This window comes from Bombyx mori, chromosome 19, assembly GCF_030269925.1.
Source record: "Bombyx mori chromosome 19, ASM3026992v2".
NCBI lineage: Eukaryota > Metazoa > Arthropoda > Insecta > Lepidoptera > Bombycidae > Bombyx > Bombyx mori.
In genome coordinates, this window is record NC_085125.1 from 1,551,407 (window position 1) to 1,571,393 (window position 19,987).

Sequence of the window (19,987 nt, forward strand, 5' to 3'; positions counted from 1 at the left end):
AACGTTTGCTAACACTAGCTCTAACAAGAGCAGTGTTTCGCAGAATCTACCACCGGATCCGAATCGCGACCCACTGAGAAGATCCGACGACAAACTCAGTGGGCTGTGTCTATGGGTTAGTTCGGGCGTCAAACTCTTCGTCTTAATTGACGAGTTCGACGAGGACGTTGACCGGTGCTTGAGGGACTTAAAAGCACCGAGAGTGAATTCGAGGGATCAGACTAGACACGTTTCGCGCGACGATGGCTTTGCGTTGCCCCATCGCCTGGGTCGGATAAGAACCAGTGACGCAGTAACGCGTTTCGATTTAAAGGGCAGCCATTGGTACTGTAAAAAATAGGAACTTATAACGATTATCTAATGGTGGGTGGCGGCATTTACTTTGTAGATGTCTATGGATTTCGGTAACTACTTAACACCGGATGGACCGTAAGCTCGTCCACCCATCTGACCAATAAAAAAGATGTGTGGTGTCGTGGGACACCGGATAGGAACGAAGTTCCTTATTATAAAAATATTAATTTTAAGTTCTATTTGAGTCTATCTGTCTATCTATCTATCTGTGTATATCGATGTATAAAGAGAATAAAACTGGAAGTTTCGCAACAACCCACGGTCATTCGGTAACGTGCGAACTTATTGTGGTACACTTCATTCACCGTTTTTTGCATAAGAGTTATTGTATTGCGCAAAGAAACGCTCTGAGATCGTGGCAATGAATGATAAAAAAAATATGTAATTTTTTGTACGTTATTACATAGTTAAGTCGTACACTGTGTGCATTACTAATTTGTACGTTATTACAAAGTTAAGTCGTACACTGTGTGCATTACTAATAAAAATCTTACGTTACGGACGTCTTTTTCCCGGTTGGGGTACCCCTCCGTAACGTCCCATAAGGAACTTCGTTCCAAAAATTATAATTTAATGTGCTTTCGAAAGCTACCGTCCCGGCTTTCTATTGACTGAACGAGCACACACGCACTGTAAGCATTAGCTTAAACTGCGTATTTATTCACGTGCATGTAAACATTTATACATTTGCGGCTTAAATGGTGCATATGAAATTAATGTTAAACTATTATTTTCATAGCTGTAAATTGTGACTTCAATGACTAAGACTACGGTCTGATTTCGCCATCTTTGTTAAAAAAATCTCTCTTTACTGGTGGTAGGACCTCTTTACTGTTGGTAGGACCTCTTGTAAGTCCGCGCGGGTAGGTACCACCACCCTGCCTATTTCTGCCGTGAAGCAGTAATGCGTTTCGGTTTGAAGGGAAGGGCAGCCGTTGTAACTATACTTGAGACCTTAGAACTTATGTCTCAAGGTGGGTGGCGCATTTACGTTGTAGATGTCTATGGGCTCCAGTGACCACTTAACACCAGGTGGGCTGTGAGCTCGTCCGCCCACCTAAGCTATAAAAATAAAAATAAAAATAAAAAAGAAGGTGGTAGTTGGCTATTCCAGCTCAGCTGAAACTGGTAAGTAAGCTCACGGGCTGATCCTATGAGAACGTACTAACACTAGCTCTAGCAAGAGCAGTGCTTCGCAGAATCTACCACCGGATCGGAATCGCGACCTAATCTGCGCGAATTAATCTGATGTAATAAGATAACTGGAATTATAATGTGGATAAATCCGGCTATGTTTAATTATAAGTCATTAAACGAATAACGTATTTATTAGACCGGAAAATGTCAATGATTCGCGGTAGTAATAGGCAGGAGGGTGTCGGTGGTTTTGTCCCGGGCGGTTCCATAAATATCTCCCACCATCACGACTAGTGAAGTTAATGAGCTCAATGAGCTAGCACAATATGTAAGTGTCGATGAATAACACGTTAGTGGCCCGGATGACCACAAAAACTGTAAAATATGCGTGGTAATTTAATATATTAAGGATAAGCCGTAAAAGCACTGTCAATTAAAAGATTAATTTAAAAAAAACTGTCTATAACCTAGAAAGTATTCACAGCTTTAATTTCTACAAATTCGCGGCAAAATTCGGTAATCTTGTTATCCCTTTTTTTTCCCTACCTATGCTAATAGCCTTGAGAGACTATTTCAGCTTCACCCTAACGTTTGTAGGTGAGCTCACGGGGCTCAACCGGAGAGTTGCTAACACTGACCCTAGCATGAGCAGTGCTTCGCAGAATCTACCACCGGATCGGAAACGCGACCCACTGAGAAGATCCGGCGATAAACTCAGTGGGCTGTGTCTATGGGTTCGTTCTCTCGTCGAGCCTTTCGTCGCAAGCGACGGGTTCGACGAGGACGGTGACCGGTGATTGTGGTGCCTAAAAGCACCTTGTTACTCCGAGAACGCAATATGTCCACAAGACGTCTGGCTACTAGCAAAAGGTTTTAAAACATTAGAACTCTCTCGAAACTTTATACATTGCTCCGTTAAACAAAATATAATATGCACCATGCAGTGGTAATCCGGCAACATAACTAAAAACACACGTTAAAATCGAATTTCCATCGAATGATAGTAGAAACGTAGGAACACATTAATCTAACAAATATAGAATGTATATAAAATGAAAATAAAACTGTAGTACAATTTCGGAGTAGGTAGTTAGGCAAGTACCTCAGTAATTACATTCACATTTTGATCAAACGCGTACGATTAATTCCAACACCCTCCGATTACTACAATAAACGCCTGAAATGCGTTAATAGAAGACCGAAACGTAATTGAAGTTAAAAAACTGTAATTTACGGGTAAATTAAACAAACAAGCGCTCTGGGAAGTTGATTACAAAAGTTTTACTTAAAAAAGTTTTCTAGACTCGTCGTCTATTTTACCGAAATTTGAGTTCGTTTTTTTTGTTTTCTTTATTCAAGAAACTTCAGTTGAGAATTTATAATTACGAATATCACTGACCTTCGTCGAAAAAAATCTCCAGCTATACTACTTAATGCTGTCGTTTGTGTGCTGAATGTTTATCGTCACACACATTAGGCTCACACACACTAGCACTAAAACACTATATGTCACACACTACCACTGAGTTGGACTGTTAAAAAATCGATGTTTTTTTCGGGTTGACGTCGAGCGACGTGCGTCTAAGCGGAGGGCGGCTCGCGACTGCGGGAGACGCCGCGGTGGCGCTAAGGTCGCGCGCCCGGGAATCGCCGCGAACTTATATTTCAAAAATTCAATTTAAATTTTTTTTATTACTGTATTTTAGGCAACAAAAAGCATGAGGGAAGAATTTCGACTAGGATATTATATTGTTTTATAATTTTCCGCGTCGCAGTAATTGTAAATAATCTATACATTAATACGTGAAGCAAAAGCTTTATATCCCTTTTTACGAAAATTGCGCGAACGGAGGAGTATGAAATTTTCCACACTTATAGAGAATATAGAGAAGAAGTGCAAAAATAATGCATAAAAGATACATTAAATCAATAAAGAAAACTTCACACACACTACATACCATGTATTTGACGCACACACGCATGCATACTATTTATTGTCAAACTTTTGTTCTTGACGTCTGTTGTCAAATTGAGAATAGATTAAATATTGTTTGTCTTTGTTAATATTTTTATAGTGTAGTCTTGGCGAAATTTGTGATTATAGAAGTATAAAATACAATCATAATAGTGTACAAACTTATAATTCCAATTAATTATAGTCAAATTTCGACTACTGCGGGACCTCTAGTTCTAATAATAAGACTCAACCCTCGTTCGAGTTTCAAAGTCACATTTCGAAATGGTATATGGAAATCGCCAACTGGCATCTACAGACCGATTATTATGTAAAATCAATTCCAAACACATTTGCCAGGAGATGTTTTAGTATTTCATTCCCCCCTCTCAAGCTATGAAGAACACCTAATGAACACAGTACTACAGAACACAGTTTAACTATTCTTAAAAAATAAATAGAATACTTAAAGAACTTGGGAATGCTCTAGATTGTTAGTTAAAAGATAGTTAAACCAATACACTTGCGGTCTGATACTTAGCGGATCCAAAGGTCTTGGAACATTACGTTAAAATGGCATTATTTTTTTGTTATGGAACAAATTATTTGGAAGGGAAACTAACTGTCTGCCGATAATGAGAGGTAACTGATACATAAACCAGGACATATGTGACTTGACGATACTGTGTTCCTAGGACTGCCACTGCTGTATCTCTATCATCCGTTATGCCGTGTCTGCTCATCTTCTACGTCGTGCTGCAAGCCCGTACTAGTATCATCGATATGTCAATTTGAACCCCTAAATGATCTCAAAACTCGGTATGAGATGCAGAGTGCAGGAAATCAAACCCGCAAAATTATAATTTGCGTAATTACTGGTGGTAGGACCTCTTGTGAGTCCGCACGGGTAGGTACCACCGCCCTGCCTATTTCTGCCGTGAAGCAGTAATGCGTTTCGGTTTGTAGGGTGGGGCCGTCGTTGTAACTATACTGAGACCTTAGATATCTCAAGGTGGGTGGTGCATTTACGTTGTAAAATGTCTATGTGCTCCAGTAACCACTTAACACAAGGTGGGCTGTGAGCTCGTCCACCCAACTAAGCAATACAAAAAAAAAAGTTATTCAAGTTTTGAAATTTCCGCCAATGCGACTCAGGCCCGTTTTCCAACGGGTTTGTTTCTACTCTGTGATCGCGATCTTATTGCCTCGAAGTTGGCTTCGGTAGCTGCCACTAATGGACCATGAAATTATGGCATGTGCTCAAACAAAAATAATGGGTTCAGCATGTCATTGCGACCTTGGAATGAAAAAAGTATACTGCCACCACCAGCCCGGGACGCCCGCCAACAAAACGTAGACGATTGAAAAAAAGCCTTTTTCTCGCAAATACAAGTACCTTTGCCAATACTGAGAAGTTATTTACATACTGTTTATGAGAGATATTACGCAATATTAAAATTGTCTACGAGAATAAATTGTAGATAATTATAATTTAAATTGCAAAGCAATCGAAAACAATTATACCTAAATATTTTAAATTTATTTTATACAAGAAAATGTAGAATAATCATTAGTAATTTATCACACAATTATTTAGATATTTCTCGGCGAATGCTATTTCGGTTCGTAATGAATTTTCAAACGTCCACCGGCTTCGAGAATTTCAATTTCTGGAATATTCGACTGTTTGAAGATTCGCCAGTTCTCGAAGTTTCTTGCAAAAAGTTTTACATGTTTCGGTGGGCGGTTAGATGTTTCAGATTCTTATTGTAATCTCTGCGAAATAATTCGTAAGGAATTTACGAATGCAATAGAATAAATTGCTTGAATTGTTTCTGTTTATTTTGTAGCGGTAGAGGAGTAATAAGATATTTCTGATATCTAAGAAGTAATAAAATTTTAGAAGTAATAAGACATTTTCAGGACGCCCTTGTATTTTCGGGTGTATTTCCACTCTATGACGAACATTCTTTTTGTCGTTTCAATTGGTTTCGATCTCATTGTGGGCATCTCTAACCACGATATGAAGTTTTATGTGATGTCTTACTGATGATAAGACAGCTTGTGATCCCACATAGGTAGATACCACTGCCTGACCTATTTCGCCTTTGTACTGTTACAAGTGAGACCTTAGAACCCTTGTCTCTAGATGAGTGGGGACATTTACGTTGAAGTTGTCTATGAGCTCCGGCTACCACTTAACACCTGGTGGGCCCTTGAGCTCATCCAACCATCTTAGGAATAAATAAAAAAACTGAAGACAGAAAAAGTGAGTACTGGAACATAAATAGCTCGATCTTTTATGTTCGTAAAACACTTTGAAGGGCTTGTGGGTGCTTCATCGACAATCTACGCTATTAAAAAATCCAAACCTTCAAAAGGTTTTACCTTCTAATGATTAACCAATGAACCGGGTTTCGCTTCTACTATCGCTAAAAGTATGGAATAACTCGGCTTCTCGTAAATAAAGTCCTAGCTTCTTAAAACGGCTTCTTCGTTTCTTGAATCTTCAATTAAGATTGTAGATTGTACTTCAAGCCGTTCAAATTCCGTGTGAACAAGCAAACAAACGTTCATTTAACATCTTAGTTTCAAAACAAAATAATAAGTTTGCCTAACTATAGTTAAAGTCTGATAAAATTATAACAGACAGCCTATTAGGCGGGTCATTAAGAAACGCCGGAGTTTTTACAGAAGATTTATTAGCGTCTTTCAATTTTTCCAAACATCTGGCCGCGGACGAGACCAACTGGTGAGTCGTAATGTTCTTCTCATTATTGCGTCGGCTCGGCGTCGAACTACTCAGAGAGGCAATCCCGCTGAAGTTAGTCTCGTATGAGATTTGTTTAGTTAGTGAACGCTTAGAGGGAAAACGTGTTTTCCCGGAATGAAGTTGAGTTAAACAAGTCATTGTGCCACCATTTTAATGTTACTAAGATCTTTCCTTATCGTTCGGTGCTAAGAGGTAACCAGATCTAAAAGACCTGGCGTCATGAATATCCACTTTGAGTCATAAAGCCAAAGCCCTATCAAGACAGACAGAACGATGTCATACTAAGCAATTTTTTTTATTGCTTAGATGGCTAGACGAGCTCACAGCCCACCTGGTCTTAACCGGTTACTGGAGCCCATAGACATTTACAACGTAAATGCACCACCCACCTTGAGATATAAGTTCTAAGGTCTCAGTATAGCTACAACGGCTGCCCCACCCTTCAAACCGAAAAGCATTACTGCTTCACGGCAGAAATAGGCTGGGTGGTGGTACCTACCCGCGCGGACTCACAAGAGATCCTACCACCAGTAATTACGGAAATTATAATTTTTGCGGGTTTGATTTTTAATACACGATGTTATTCCTTCACCGTGGAAGTCAATCGTGAACATTTGTTGGGTACGTATTTCATTAGAAAAATTGGTACCCGCCTGGGATTCGAACACCGGTGCATCGCTTAACACGAGTGCACTGGACGTCTTATCTATTCTATTGAATAATAAAATAGTTCGTATTGTACAAAAACATTCTGAACCGAATCCAGAAATGTGTGACCGCTAATATAACTTGGAGACACGTCAAGGTGTTAGATACAAGAGTGTAAACGTGTAATAGCTATAGTGTCAACCGGAGCTTGTACACAGATAAAAGCGAGGCTTGCGTCATAAGCGGCAGCGTTTTATTGTAAAAAAAATTTTCAACATTTTTCAACTGTTTTGAATCCTTTCTTTCGAATAGATCTCTCGATAAACCTTGATCAACATCTTAGCAACTTATATTGTGCTTGAAAAGCTTTTTAGATTCTTCACAGCTATTGGCTTACGCTTGATATACGTAAAATTGTATTGAATTTATTTAATCAATAGTTTTTCAGTTTCTTATTTCCTGTTGTTTGAAATTTTAATATAAAATAATATTTCACTATTCTACGCCCCTATTATTTATAAATAGAAGTAATAACAATAATTTTCTCCGGCATCGAATTCTAGCATATAAATGTGTAAATAAACATAAGAACAATAAAAAAACACACAAAAAACCATAAACGCGGTATAATTAACGTTAATGGAGATCAATTTCTTTACACACATATATCGCGTTCATATAAAGTCAATCGGACGTCTTTGATAGTGAAAATTACGTTGAAATAATTCATTATATTGATTGTCGGGTCAAACTAATGGCGACAGGTCTCTGCAACAGCATGCCTTTTAATACGTTCCTTTTAAATCATTGCCTTTTAATACATTCCCTATCCAATGAATCCATGGGAAATCACATAATTTGTAATTCACTCGTCCATGACTCCTAATGGAGGGAGTCATAAATATATTTTTAGGATCTGACCTGAAAAAAAAAAGTTTTTTAACTAATATTAGTATAAATGTAAAACCTTATGTAATTATCGTTAACTTATAAGAAAATCGTAGATGGACGTACAAGTATTTTTTTTACTTTTGTTCTGGAACAGGGAACGCGTTAAGCTCAAGGGGAAATTATTATTTGTGATCGATGCGATGCGATGCGATCATTAGACCTGTCGTGCTGTATGGATCTAAATGCTAGGCGACGAAAGTAAAGCATGAAAGAGGAGTGCACGCGGCAGAGATGCGAATGTTTAGATGGATGTGTGGAGTGAAGGAATGGACTAGATAAGGAATGAGTATATCAGAGGAAGTGTGAAAGTAGCCCCGGTGAAAGAGCAGACGGTTAGCGTGGTATGGACACGTGATGCGTAGAGAAGAGATGCATGTGACTGTCATGTATGGAAATGGTAGTGCAAGGTAGAGGGGGAAGAGGTCGACCGAAGAAGATGGTGGATGGAGTGTGTAAATGACGATATGAGAGAAAGAGGGGAGTGAGTGTTGAGATGACGGCTGATAGAAGAGATTACTCTCAAAAGAGTATTAAGCGGTACTAAGAATATTAAGCGGTAGGCAGCGGCTTAGCTCTGCCCCTGGCATTGCTGACGTCCATGAGCAACTATAACCATTTACCGTCAGATGAGCCGTATGCTGGTCTGCCTGCTAAGGGGCCATCCATAAAGTACGTCACACGTTAATGGGGAGGGGGGGTATCACCGAAGTGTGACATCGTGTGACAAGGGGCATGGGGGGGTCAATACTTTTGTGACGTCACATGTTAAAATTTAAAATACTAAAACGCAAAGTTTGTATGTGAATTAAAAATTTTAAAAATTTACAAACTTGATCTATATTTATTAATAATTTAGCATTCTCGCTATGCGATAATCTCTCATGCAACGTCATTTAACTTCTAGAGCGGCGTTGTAATGCAAGTGAGACACTCAAATTAGGATGTTCCTGACGTTCAAATTCAGAACGAAAATGAAGTGCCTGATTTACCAGTAATAGCTGATATAAAAGAGTGGATCCAAAGTCCATGGACACTCGATAATTAAGTTTTTTATCTTTAATTAATATAATTAATCGTTTATTATTTTCTAACTAGTCGTTTGTTTTTTCGGTTTTATGAAATGTTGGACTTTATGTTGATTTTATTAGATTATTATTTAATAAAAATAAGTAAAAAATGAAAATAGCTGTTTTCTCTCGATTATTTTTAAATACATACATAAATTTAAAAAATTTGTGACGTCACATCAGGAGGGGGGGTTATAAAAATGTGACAACCTGTGACAAGGAGGGGGGGAGGGGTTCAAAAGTCCTAAAATTCGTGTGACGTACTTTATGGATGGCCCCTAAGGTAACAAAAATAAAAATAAAATAGAAGAGAATCAAATAGAAAAATTCGCTATGCCGACCACACTTAATAAGGCGGAGACAAAGAATAAGAAGATAGTCAAGGTCAAGCTGATAAAACCCGTTACAGAAAAACATTTAAAAATTTCAAAGCATATTAATCGCTCTCTCAAGCACAACGCACTGTACTCGACACGTTTTAGATTATCCTTTTTCTGCTCGCTTGCGTAGAAACGATTCGTTTGATCCCCTATAATTAATTAATTACACTCATTCACATTAACGTATGCAGTGTGTACGCCTGACTACAGGTTTTGATACGTACCGCGTCAGATATGAAAGTTGTCGCTGGACCAAATCTATAAGCTTCGACCTTAAGTTTTTAGAGACTTTCTACGTATTTAAACAACAGTTTTCTATTTTTCTAAAAGACAAGGGAGGAAATGAAATGAGCAGATCCGTAGAAGAACCAAAGGTGACATAGCCAATAGGATTAGCCAGCTGAAACGGGCAGGCCACATAGCGCGAAGATCATAGGCCTGAGGATGTCAGTCTTACTGCTGAGGATCGCGACTACATATGTTTTTTTTTATTGCTTAGATGGGTGGACGAGCTAAAATTTTCCTCCATTTTGTTTCTCAGATTTCCCTCCATACTGTTTGATCATAGATGGCACGGACCGTACGATAAAGACTACCACCAACCGCTCTCTTAACCAGATCTGACCATTAGGCTGGTGTTCTACCCACGACGCGCTTGCCTTCTATGCAAGCCAAAATTATGAGCTTCTGTAATTCATATCTGGGAAACCGCATGATGTGTCCGAAGTATCTCATAGCAGGTTCTTGGCAATTGACAGAAAGCCTTTTTTAATACGCTTTTATTAGCTTCAGACGTATGTATGTTTGTAACGGAATCTTTGAACATGATTTTGACCCCCTTCAAAGCATCGGATTAACTCGAAATTTGGTATAATTATTAAGGACCGATGACAATTCAATATTAACAACAAAAAAATAATTTAAATTCAACTAAAACTAACAAAACTAACAAAATACGCTTTTATAGAAAATCCAACTAAAACATATAAAAAAATTAAAAATAAATTTGAATTAAAAATTTTGTAACACAAAATGATTTTACTGTTAAAAAAGCGTGCGGCTCATGGTATCAGTAGTTATAAATATTTTATGGACAGATATGAGTAGAAGAGTTATTTTGATAATGTACTGAAAAGCAGCCCACTATTAAAAATTTAATTTCTATTTTTTAGTTGGATTTTGTTAGTTTTTTTAAACTATTATTTATTACATATAATAATATGTTTAGGTCTATTAAAATGGATTCTTTAGTTCTCATGACACTCCATGGTATTCAGACATGTGATGTCGCATTTATACACTCCGCATTGCTGTCAGTAATCCTTATGCCCAGTATATAAATAAAATATATTTTTATAACCGTACTTAGCGGCAACCAGACCGGCGTAATGTATATTGAATAGACTGACTAGTACATTAGATATTGGTTGGAGTGAAACGATATTACAGTACTAAACTTCTAGATTTTTATTGTGAGTCAATAAACAACAATAAATAAAAATGGAATAAACATTTCTGAGTTTCAAAAATGGCGCCTAAAATAATATCAGAAATGAACATAGTGGATATGTCCGACATTTATTTAAATCACCTTTTCTTTATTAAAAACTAGCTGACCCGGCAGACTTCGTAGTGCCTCAATCGATAAATAAAAGACCCAAACTTTTGTATAAAATAAAGTTAAAACAAACAAAACGAATCCGTCCGATGGGGGGGACACCAAAGGAAAAACAAAATTGATATTTTTATTTAACTCCGAGTATTTTCATATTTATTTACCTTTTAAGCCTTCTCTGGACTTCCAAAAATAATTTAAGACCAAAATTAGCCAAATCGGTCCAGCCGTTCTCGAGTTTTAGCGAGACTAACGAACAGCAATTCATTTATATAAATACATAGATATAAGAATATAGTAGCATACAACAATTATAACGTTCTAAAAGTATTAAAATATGTCTGCGAATAACAACAGTTCCCGGATTAATTAAAAATCTTGCAGTTACAAAGTAGCGTTTTTAATTTCCTTGACGATTAAAAACCGCGAACTCACAGCGGGAAATAAATGCCGCATTTCATTTCTCCAGTCGTTTTTGGCTGGCGTTTTGAGCGGCAGCCATTCTGCTAAATAAGTTATTTCAATAACAATCTTGATATGTTTTAGTATTGTAGAGGTATTCTTCTCGTGGAGAGTGCTCTGAGCATCAGTCGTGCCGTCGCATTATTTCTTAACGAAGTTCCTCATGGGACGATGCGCAGGGGTACCCTAACCGGGAAAAAACGTCCGTAACGTAATATTTTTTTCTATTTAGTTTGTTATCAACAGATGTCGCTGCACGTAAATTCAATAATTCCTGAATCTCGGTGACGAGATGTTACACAGTTGATAGACGTTCTCGTATTTCTCTTGCCAAATCATATTTACCTGGCGTAGGGGATGCCGAGATCATGCAGGCGGTTCCCCCAGGGCAAGTCTGCTCCATTGCACTGCGGAGTGGTTGACCCTTGCGATAATTTTTATTTTTATCAACAAAAAAATCATAAATTTATAAAAAAATGTATACCCGAATAATTATTTTCTTTATACCTCGAATAGAACTTAAAATTAATATTTTTATAATAAGGAACTTCGTTCCTATCCGGTGTCCCACGACACAACCCATCTTTAAATTTTTGTTTTATTTTTATTGCTAACATGCGTGGACGAGCTCCACCTGATCTTAAGTGGTTACTGAAGCCCATAGACATCTAAAATGTAAATGAGCCATCCACCTCGAGATATAAGTTCTAAAGTCTCAGTATAGTTACAACGGCTGCCCCACCCTTCAAACCGAAACACATTACTGCTTCACGGTAGAAATAGGGAGGTTGGTGGTACCTACCCGTACGAACTCACAAGAAGTCCTACCTCTAGTAATCACAAGAGGTCCTAACACCAGTTAAAATTAGCTGAAATCAGTACACAGTATTAAAACTGACTTAATTGGTGAAGTCATAGACGGTACGCCCACAGATTCTCGCCGGATTTTCGCAGTGGGTCGCGATTCCGACCCGGTAGTAGATTCAGTGAAGGGCTAATGTTAGCAAATCCCTCAGGTTGATCCCGTGAGCTCACCCACCCGTGCTGGAATAGACCCTTAGCCTACCAGCGAATAGGTAAAAAAAAAACGACGGTACAGTGAGGTCCAGCAGCGGCTTGACTCTGCCTCTGACGTTACTGACACTCATGAGGGACGGTAACAACCCTTCATAAGGTGAGCCGTATGCTTGTTTGCAAATAAAAGCAATAAAAAGAAACATCAACCTCACTTTGCAAAGGAGACCCGAGCGTGACGATGTATCCCCCATATATTTCCCTGTCAACTCATCAGAGATTTTATCTACGAATACAATTACCATTACCACAATTACCATCCGTCTTTGGAATGAGCTCCCCTCCACGGTGTTTCCCGAGCGCTATGACATGTCCTTCTTCAAACGAGGCTTACAGAGAGTACTTAATGATAGGCAGCGGCTTTGCTCTGCCCCTAGCATGGCTGATGGTAACCGCTTACCATCAGGTGGATCGTATGCTCATCTGCATGCAAAACCAATTAAAAAAATTAACCAATGTGGTCACTTAAAAAATTCTGTATAAAATCGCAGCCCTTGTTCAATGACACACAAAAAAGACTGTTCTATCCTATTCTATCTACCCACAGACGTCCACAGCCGTAAAAAGAGCCCCCCCCCCCAAGCCTCGCCACAAAGATCGGTCCCACGTTGCTTGCATCCAAGGTATCCGTGAACCTCAATAAGTTGTCGGTCACAATTCAATGACACATTAGGCACATATTTCATCAAATAAATACAAGTGTATTCTTAATACTAGAAGTTTTAGAAACGTCAAACTTCTGCGAAGTCTAGTAAGAAGATCGATTTTGCAAAACTTCTAAACTTTGACAATAACTGATGATATTTTATTTACTTTAGTAACTATTTAATTAGAATGATTGGATGGTAACCTTAAGTGATATATCGCGCCGTCTGGGCTCCCGGGCAAAGTCATTGTCTATGTCTTTTTTTTTTTTTCTTATTGATATACGATCTCACGGCCCACTTAGTGTTAATTGGTTACCGGAGCCCACAGACATCTACAGCGTAAGTCCCGCCGTCACCTTGAGATATGAGTTCTAGGGTCTCAGTTTTAACAGTAGGCAAAGTCATCATCTATGTCTTTTTTTTATTTATTGCTTAGCTTTGTAGACGATCTCACAGCCCACCTGCTGGTAAGTGGTTACCGGAGCCCGTAGACATCTATATCGTAAATGCCGCCACCCACCTTGAGATAAAATATGAGTTCTAAGGTCTCAGTATAATTAACTCAGTATAACGGCTGCCCCGCCCTTCAAGCCGAAACGCGTTACTGCTTCACGGCAGAAGTAGGCAGGGTGGTGTTACCTACCCGTGTGGACTCACAAGACGTCCTACCACCAGCATTTCTATGTTAACCATGTTTGCTACTCACTTTCTAGAGCAGTTTTTTTGTCTACCAGTTTGATAATAAACTCGAGGGGATATTCTGGTTCTACCACTAGTTCAGATTTTTTTTTCTAGAGTCTTATTGAATAAACTATACCGGCATCTTTATTCCTTCTTCTTAGAGCGACACCTCGAAACTGTCTCGACTCAGTGGAGCTTACTTCAATGATCACCTCGAGAAATCCTCAAACACATGCTCTTAGTAGTAACTCGATATTGTTATCAAAAGAAAAATTAGTAGGAGGATGCTTCAAGTTGTTTGCTTTCACAGGAGATGAGGTGTTGGCGAAGAATGCTCCACATACCGTGGACCGCCAAGAGAACAAACAAATCTGTCGTTCGCATAGAAACCAGACTGTCGACGATTTGCTACCAGAAGGTTCTTGGTTACTTTGGTCACATTGCTCGGCGGCCACCAGAGAACCTTGAAAAATTGACTGTGGTGGGCAAGGTAGAAGGGAAAAGACCCAACGACCGGCCACCAAACCGTTGGTCAGGTCAGATAACTGCACTCAGCGGACTCTCTGTTGCAGCCGCCCTGAGAGAAGCCGAAAACCGAAGGAAATGGAAGCTGATGGTACAAAGAGCCACGAAGGGCTTTCAGGGACAGGACCTTCAGCAATGAAGTATGCGACTAAGAACAGAGAAGCTTCAAGTTACTTCTAATAAATAAATCATAGTTTCATTTTCATCCTTTAGTAAAAGATAAAATACTTTCTTTTACCTCACAGACTTCATAACGACATTGAAAACTAATAGACATGTTTTTTTATAAAAATACATTTCTGAGATGTTAGAGAAAAAGAAAAAAAATGGTTTTATTAAAAATAGTGCCTGGAAATAGGTTCATTATTATCAAAGAAGAACTATCTAGAAAATCTTAACTTGTAATCTAAAACGGCTATGCTTCGTTTACAATTGTTACCTGTACAATATACGGAGTAAGTCAATAAGTATTTTTCGTCTGGTCATAGACATAGACTGTAATGTATTTAAAACTATGAGACTGAGCAGTAAAATTAGTTTTAATTATGTCTTTGACACACAAAAATCGAAAAAAATCTATTTTTATTTTATTTTAAATAACAAAATCTTAGGTCCGTAATAATTGATACATCTATGAGCAAATATATAAAAAGGGACGATAACTTTTACTTTCGTGGTATCTTTGAGATTGAGTCAGTCAAACACCAGGCAGACTTTTAAGACATAAGGACATGAAGTTGTCGTGGCCGAAAGGATAAGACGTCCGGTGCATTCGTGTATAGCAATGCAGCGGTGTTCGAATCCCGCAGGTGGGTACCAATTTTTCTAATGAAATACGTACTTAACAATTGTTCACGATTGACTTCCACGGTGAGGGAATAACATCGTGTAATAAAAATCAAACCCGCAAAATTATAATTTGCGTAATTACTGGTGGTAGGACCTCTTGTGAGTCCGCACGGGTAGGTACCACCGCCCCGCCTATTTCTGCCGTGAATCAGTAATGCGTTTCGGTTTGAAGGGTGGGGCAGCCGTTGTAACTATACTGAGACCTTAGAACTTATATCTCAAGGTGTGTGGCGCATTTACGTTGTAGATGTCTATGGGTTTCAGTAACCACTTAACACCAGGTGGGCTGTGAGCTCGTCCACCCATCTAAGCAATTAAAAATATATATATAAAAACATGCATCTTCTCTATACGCATCACATGTCCATACCGCGTTAACCGTCCGCTCTTTAATTTGTTAATCACAGGGACTAGTTTCACACTTCCTCTGATATACTCATTTCAGACGTCAACAAGTATTTCAAGTAAACTACTAAATCATCTACTATACTGTAGTAAGTCATTGTAAACGGATCATAACAATAGACCTACCTCGAGATTCGACGCGAACTTTGAATGTGGGTAACTAATCGATATTTAGGTATTTCTAGAAAAGTAGTTAATTGCTTTAGTACATTCTACGGGTCTGATTGGATTAAATTAGTTATGTGATGAAGGTGCCGAACGGAGTTTCTAGTGGGCTTGAAGGTTCAAACTCGCATCTACGAAGGGTAGTAGTAAAACAAATTAGAAATTGGCCTACGATTTGGGTTACAAATCATTTGGCTACTGAAGGTAGCTAGTGGTATTCATGCTGTGATGTCTATGATAAATCCCGTAATCAATTAAAGTCAGGTGAGCTGTAAGCACCGCTCAAACAACATTGAGGAATCAATGTTTATAAATACTTATTGTGGACTATGGAGCGAGCTATGCTTGGTTTGTCTTGCGAGACCGAATATTCGGGCAAAAACCAAGGTGATCGATATACCTCGCAGAGTTAGTAAGCTGAAGTGGCAATGGGCTGGTTACATATGTTGCAGAACCGATAACCGTTGGGGTAGACCGGGTTCTGACAAGAGTGCAAGGGTGCAAGGGAGTCGTTTAGTGGGTGGGCCCTAAAATTCCTTGGGCCCGCGGTCTGCTCTCAACACCTGCAGATCGTTGAGTCCCACATACCCCGCGCGCTCCCTAGGCGCGGAGACCTCGTAGGAGGTTCGGCCCCCGGCCAGAAAAAAGAAGACGTATTCTGGAGTGGAGACCGCGACCTGGCAAACGTAGTATAGGACGCCTTCCTGCTAGATGGAGCGACGACCTGCGCAAGGCAGCTGGCGGTGACTGGATACGTAGAACCCAAGAACCGGTTCAGTGGCGAACCTTGGGGGAGGCCTATGTCCAGCAGTGGACTGCCGCAGGCTGATGATGATGATTGCGGAATTCAAAGAAACGTAATACTAAGTGATATTTCTATTATTTACTAGCTGATCCGGCAGACTTCGTAGTGCCGCAATCGATAAATAAAAGACTTAAACCTTTATATAAAATAAAATAAACTTAATACGAACAAAGAAATCGGTTATTTTTATTTAATTCCAAGCATTTTCATATTTATCTACCTTTTAAACCTTCTCTGGACTTCTACAAATAATTCAAGACCAAAATTAGCCAAATCGGTTCAGCCGTTCTCGAGTTTTAGCGAGACTAACGAACAGCAATTCATTTTTATATATAGAGATAGAAGATAGATTACTCTCCAAAGTGGAAGAGTCGAACAAAACTAATTCAGACAGTGCCAACTCTTGAACTTAACGCACAAAGTCTGCCAACATAAAAGAGCTTATAATAAAACCACGCAAAAACTCAAACATGTACAAACACGCAAGTATAAGTCATTTATTTATGTTGTTCAACGCATAAGAACTAAACGTTCTTATCTGTTGTTTTGTGAGCCATTCCTATGCGTCCGACGTGCAAAACATTAATGTAGTCGGCGGCCATGCAGAGCGCGGGCGCTAGAGATGCCACCCACTCCAATCTTGGAAACGCTAAGGAAATTTGGCAGAATGCATAGCACCCTGCCTATTTCTGCCGTGAAGCATATATATAGCGATGCAGCGGTGTTCGAATCCCACAGGCGGGTACCAATTTTTCTAATGAAATACGTACTTAACAATTGTTCACGATTGACTTCCACGGTGAAGGAATAACATCGTGTAATAAAAATCAAACCCGAAAAATTATAATTTGCGTAATTACTTGTGGTAGGACCTCTTGTGAATCCGCACGGGTAGGTACCACCGCCCCGCCTATTTCTGCCGTGAAGCAGTAATGCGTTTTGGTTTGACGGGTGGGGCAGCCGTTGTAATTTAAAAACTGATTCCATTATACCTCAAGGTGGGTGGCGTATTTACGTTGTAGATGTCTATGAGTTCCATTAACCACTTAACACCAGGTGGGCTGTGAGTTCGAACACCCATCAAAGAAATAAATAAAAAAATTGAGCCAATACAAAAGAATGTGTTGGAATTTTCTAAAAACAAAGCCTTAATATACCACTGATTTGACATATGATAACACTAAGTAATTATTTTTTTTACCTGGCTGTAATTTTTACTGTACGCAATGTGTTATACTACTAAAAAGCATGTGTTGTGCTTTTTCTACAATATCTTCGTTCTTAAAGTGACCTCTTTCAACGACTCGGTAATCTACACAAAGCCAATCTGACCAACGCCATTATCATAGTCATTGAATATCTGAAACGTTGTTTTTATGGCCTCAATAAAACTCACCTTTGCCTACGGCTAAGGATAATCGCTGATTTATAGCTAATATCGCACATGATTTACCAGTTTTTTTTTTTCTTCTCTTTTCATTTTTCTGCCTATCGCCTCTGCGAAGGCGTGTATTGAATTTTATTAGCCTTTGTATTATTGCTTTATATTTTGGCACACTTCGAATAATGTTATTGTTCGTTCGATGGTTGTAGAACAAGACTGTTTTTTTTGCAAATGCTTAGCTTAGGTGTTTGATGTGATCCGTGGCTGGGAGCCATGCGTTTCGTAAGAAGAATCTGTGACCCCGAATAATGAAATTGTATTTATCACCGTGAAAGTGTATTCGATTTTGGTACTGGTTATGTATATATGTATATGTGATTGTGTATATATTTATAATTGTATATATACTTTTTTTTTGTTCATATTTGTAACTTAATATAAATTTCATTGCACCTACCACTATTTACTCTGACTGGTAGAGAATGCCTTAGGCATTAAGTCCGCCAATGTATATTTTACATGAAGTGTAATAAATAAATAAAAAATAATGGAGCACGTGACTGCTTAGCCACAGAGATAGGGGAGATAGTGGTACCTACCACGCGAGCTCATATTCCTGCCACTACTGCTTACTTATTTCTGAAATGTATAGAGAAGTTTGCGAACACTCTTTAGGTACTCCAAGTGCATTCGAGATTAGGTCTTAAGTCAGCAGGAATTAAATAGTGCGTCACTTTACACTAATTTGTATTTATTTCCACTTTTCACTTACAGAGTAATTTACAGTGATCGTGCTTACACTTTCAACTCTCCGTCGAGAATGAATGCTACCTCGGTGTGCTTGAATATATATTGTCTGATCGCCCCACAACAACGGAATGGCGGTGCGATCGACGTCACTAGACGAGTGAAGTCAACCGAGTCAATTGAACAATTATATAAAATTATTATTAAGTTAAAATAAATCTATATATTAATACGTGAAGCAAAAACTTTGTATCCCTTTTTACGAAAATTGCGCGGACGGAGGAGTGTGAAATTTTCCACACTTATAGAGAATATAGAGAAGAAGTGCACAATGCTAATATTTTTTTTAAATAATGCATAAAAGATACATTAAATCAATAAAGAAAACATTACACACACTACATACCATGTATTTTACGCACGCACGCATGCATACTATTTATTGTCAATCTTTTGTTCTTGACGTCTGTTGTCAAATTGAGAATAGATTAAATATTGTTTTTCTTTATTAATATTTTTTTATAGTGTAGCCTTGGCGAAATTTGTGATTATAGAAGTATAAAATACAATCATAATAGTGTACAAACTGACAATTCCTATTAGTTATAGTCGAATTTCGACTACTGCGGGACGTCTAGTTCAGTTAATTATATCTTAGATACTATTATCTATTTCCAGAAGTAATTAGATTAGTTTTAAACATATTTATCGATATTTAATAGAATACAATCAACGTCATCGGATATGCGTAGCAACTAAGTCTACACGACAGAAGACTTTATTATAATTTATGTGATATCTTCGGAACTTATATTATGTACTTATAAATACCTAACATAACGAAGCATCTTGCGATTCTATTACACCGAACGTCTTATCTTTCAAGCTACGTAGTACTCAGTCAATGATGATGTATGTTAAAAGGCAGATTACTGGTGGTAGGACCTCTTGTGAGTCCGCGCGGGTGGGTACCACCACCCTGCCTATTTCTGCCGTGAAGCAGTGATGCGTTTCGGTTTGAAGGGTGGGGCAGCCGTTGTAACTAAACTGAGATCTTAGAACTTATATCTCAAGGTGGGTGGCGCATTTACGTTGTGGATGTCTATGGGCTCCAGTAACCACTTAACACCAGGTGGCCTGTGAGCTCGTACACACTACTAAGCAATAAAAAAAAAAAAAAAAGAATAAAAAGCTGACGACTATTTACTAGACTTACTTACACCTAAGGTAAAACTAGTAAATGGGTCCTAGGGTACTCCGCTGGTGAATAGGGTCCTCAAAAGCTGTCTCCGCTTCACCCTGCCTTGCGTTTGCTCCTTAACCTCACTCCAGGTCAGGTGAGATTTACAAAAAGCTTTCAAAGG

The 19,987-nt window shown here is 38.6% G+C and overlaps 1 protein-coding gene across 2 annotated transcripts in view; it reads right to left on the reverse strand.

The window, feature by feature from the left end:
* Positions 1-3,096, reverse strand: part of LOC105841633 (nose resistant to fluoxetine protein 6) — a 387,723-nt gene extending 384,627 nt beyond the window's left edge. The window contains exon 1 of one of the 2 annotated variants that reach the window (XM_062673881.1): positions 2,891-3,096. The gene's annotated coding sequence lies outside the window, so the exon portion shown is untranslated. The remainder of the gene's footprint in view (positions 1-2,890) is intronic. The other variant, XM_062673882.1, reaches the window with a different exon arrangement.
* Positions 3,097-19,987: the final 16,891 nt, after the last annotated feature.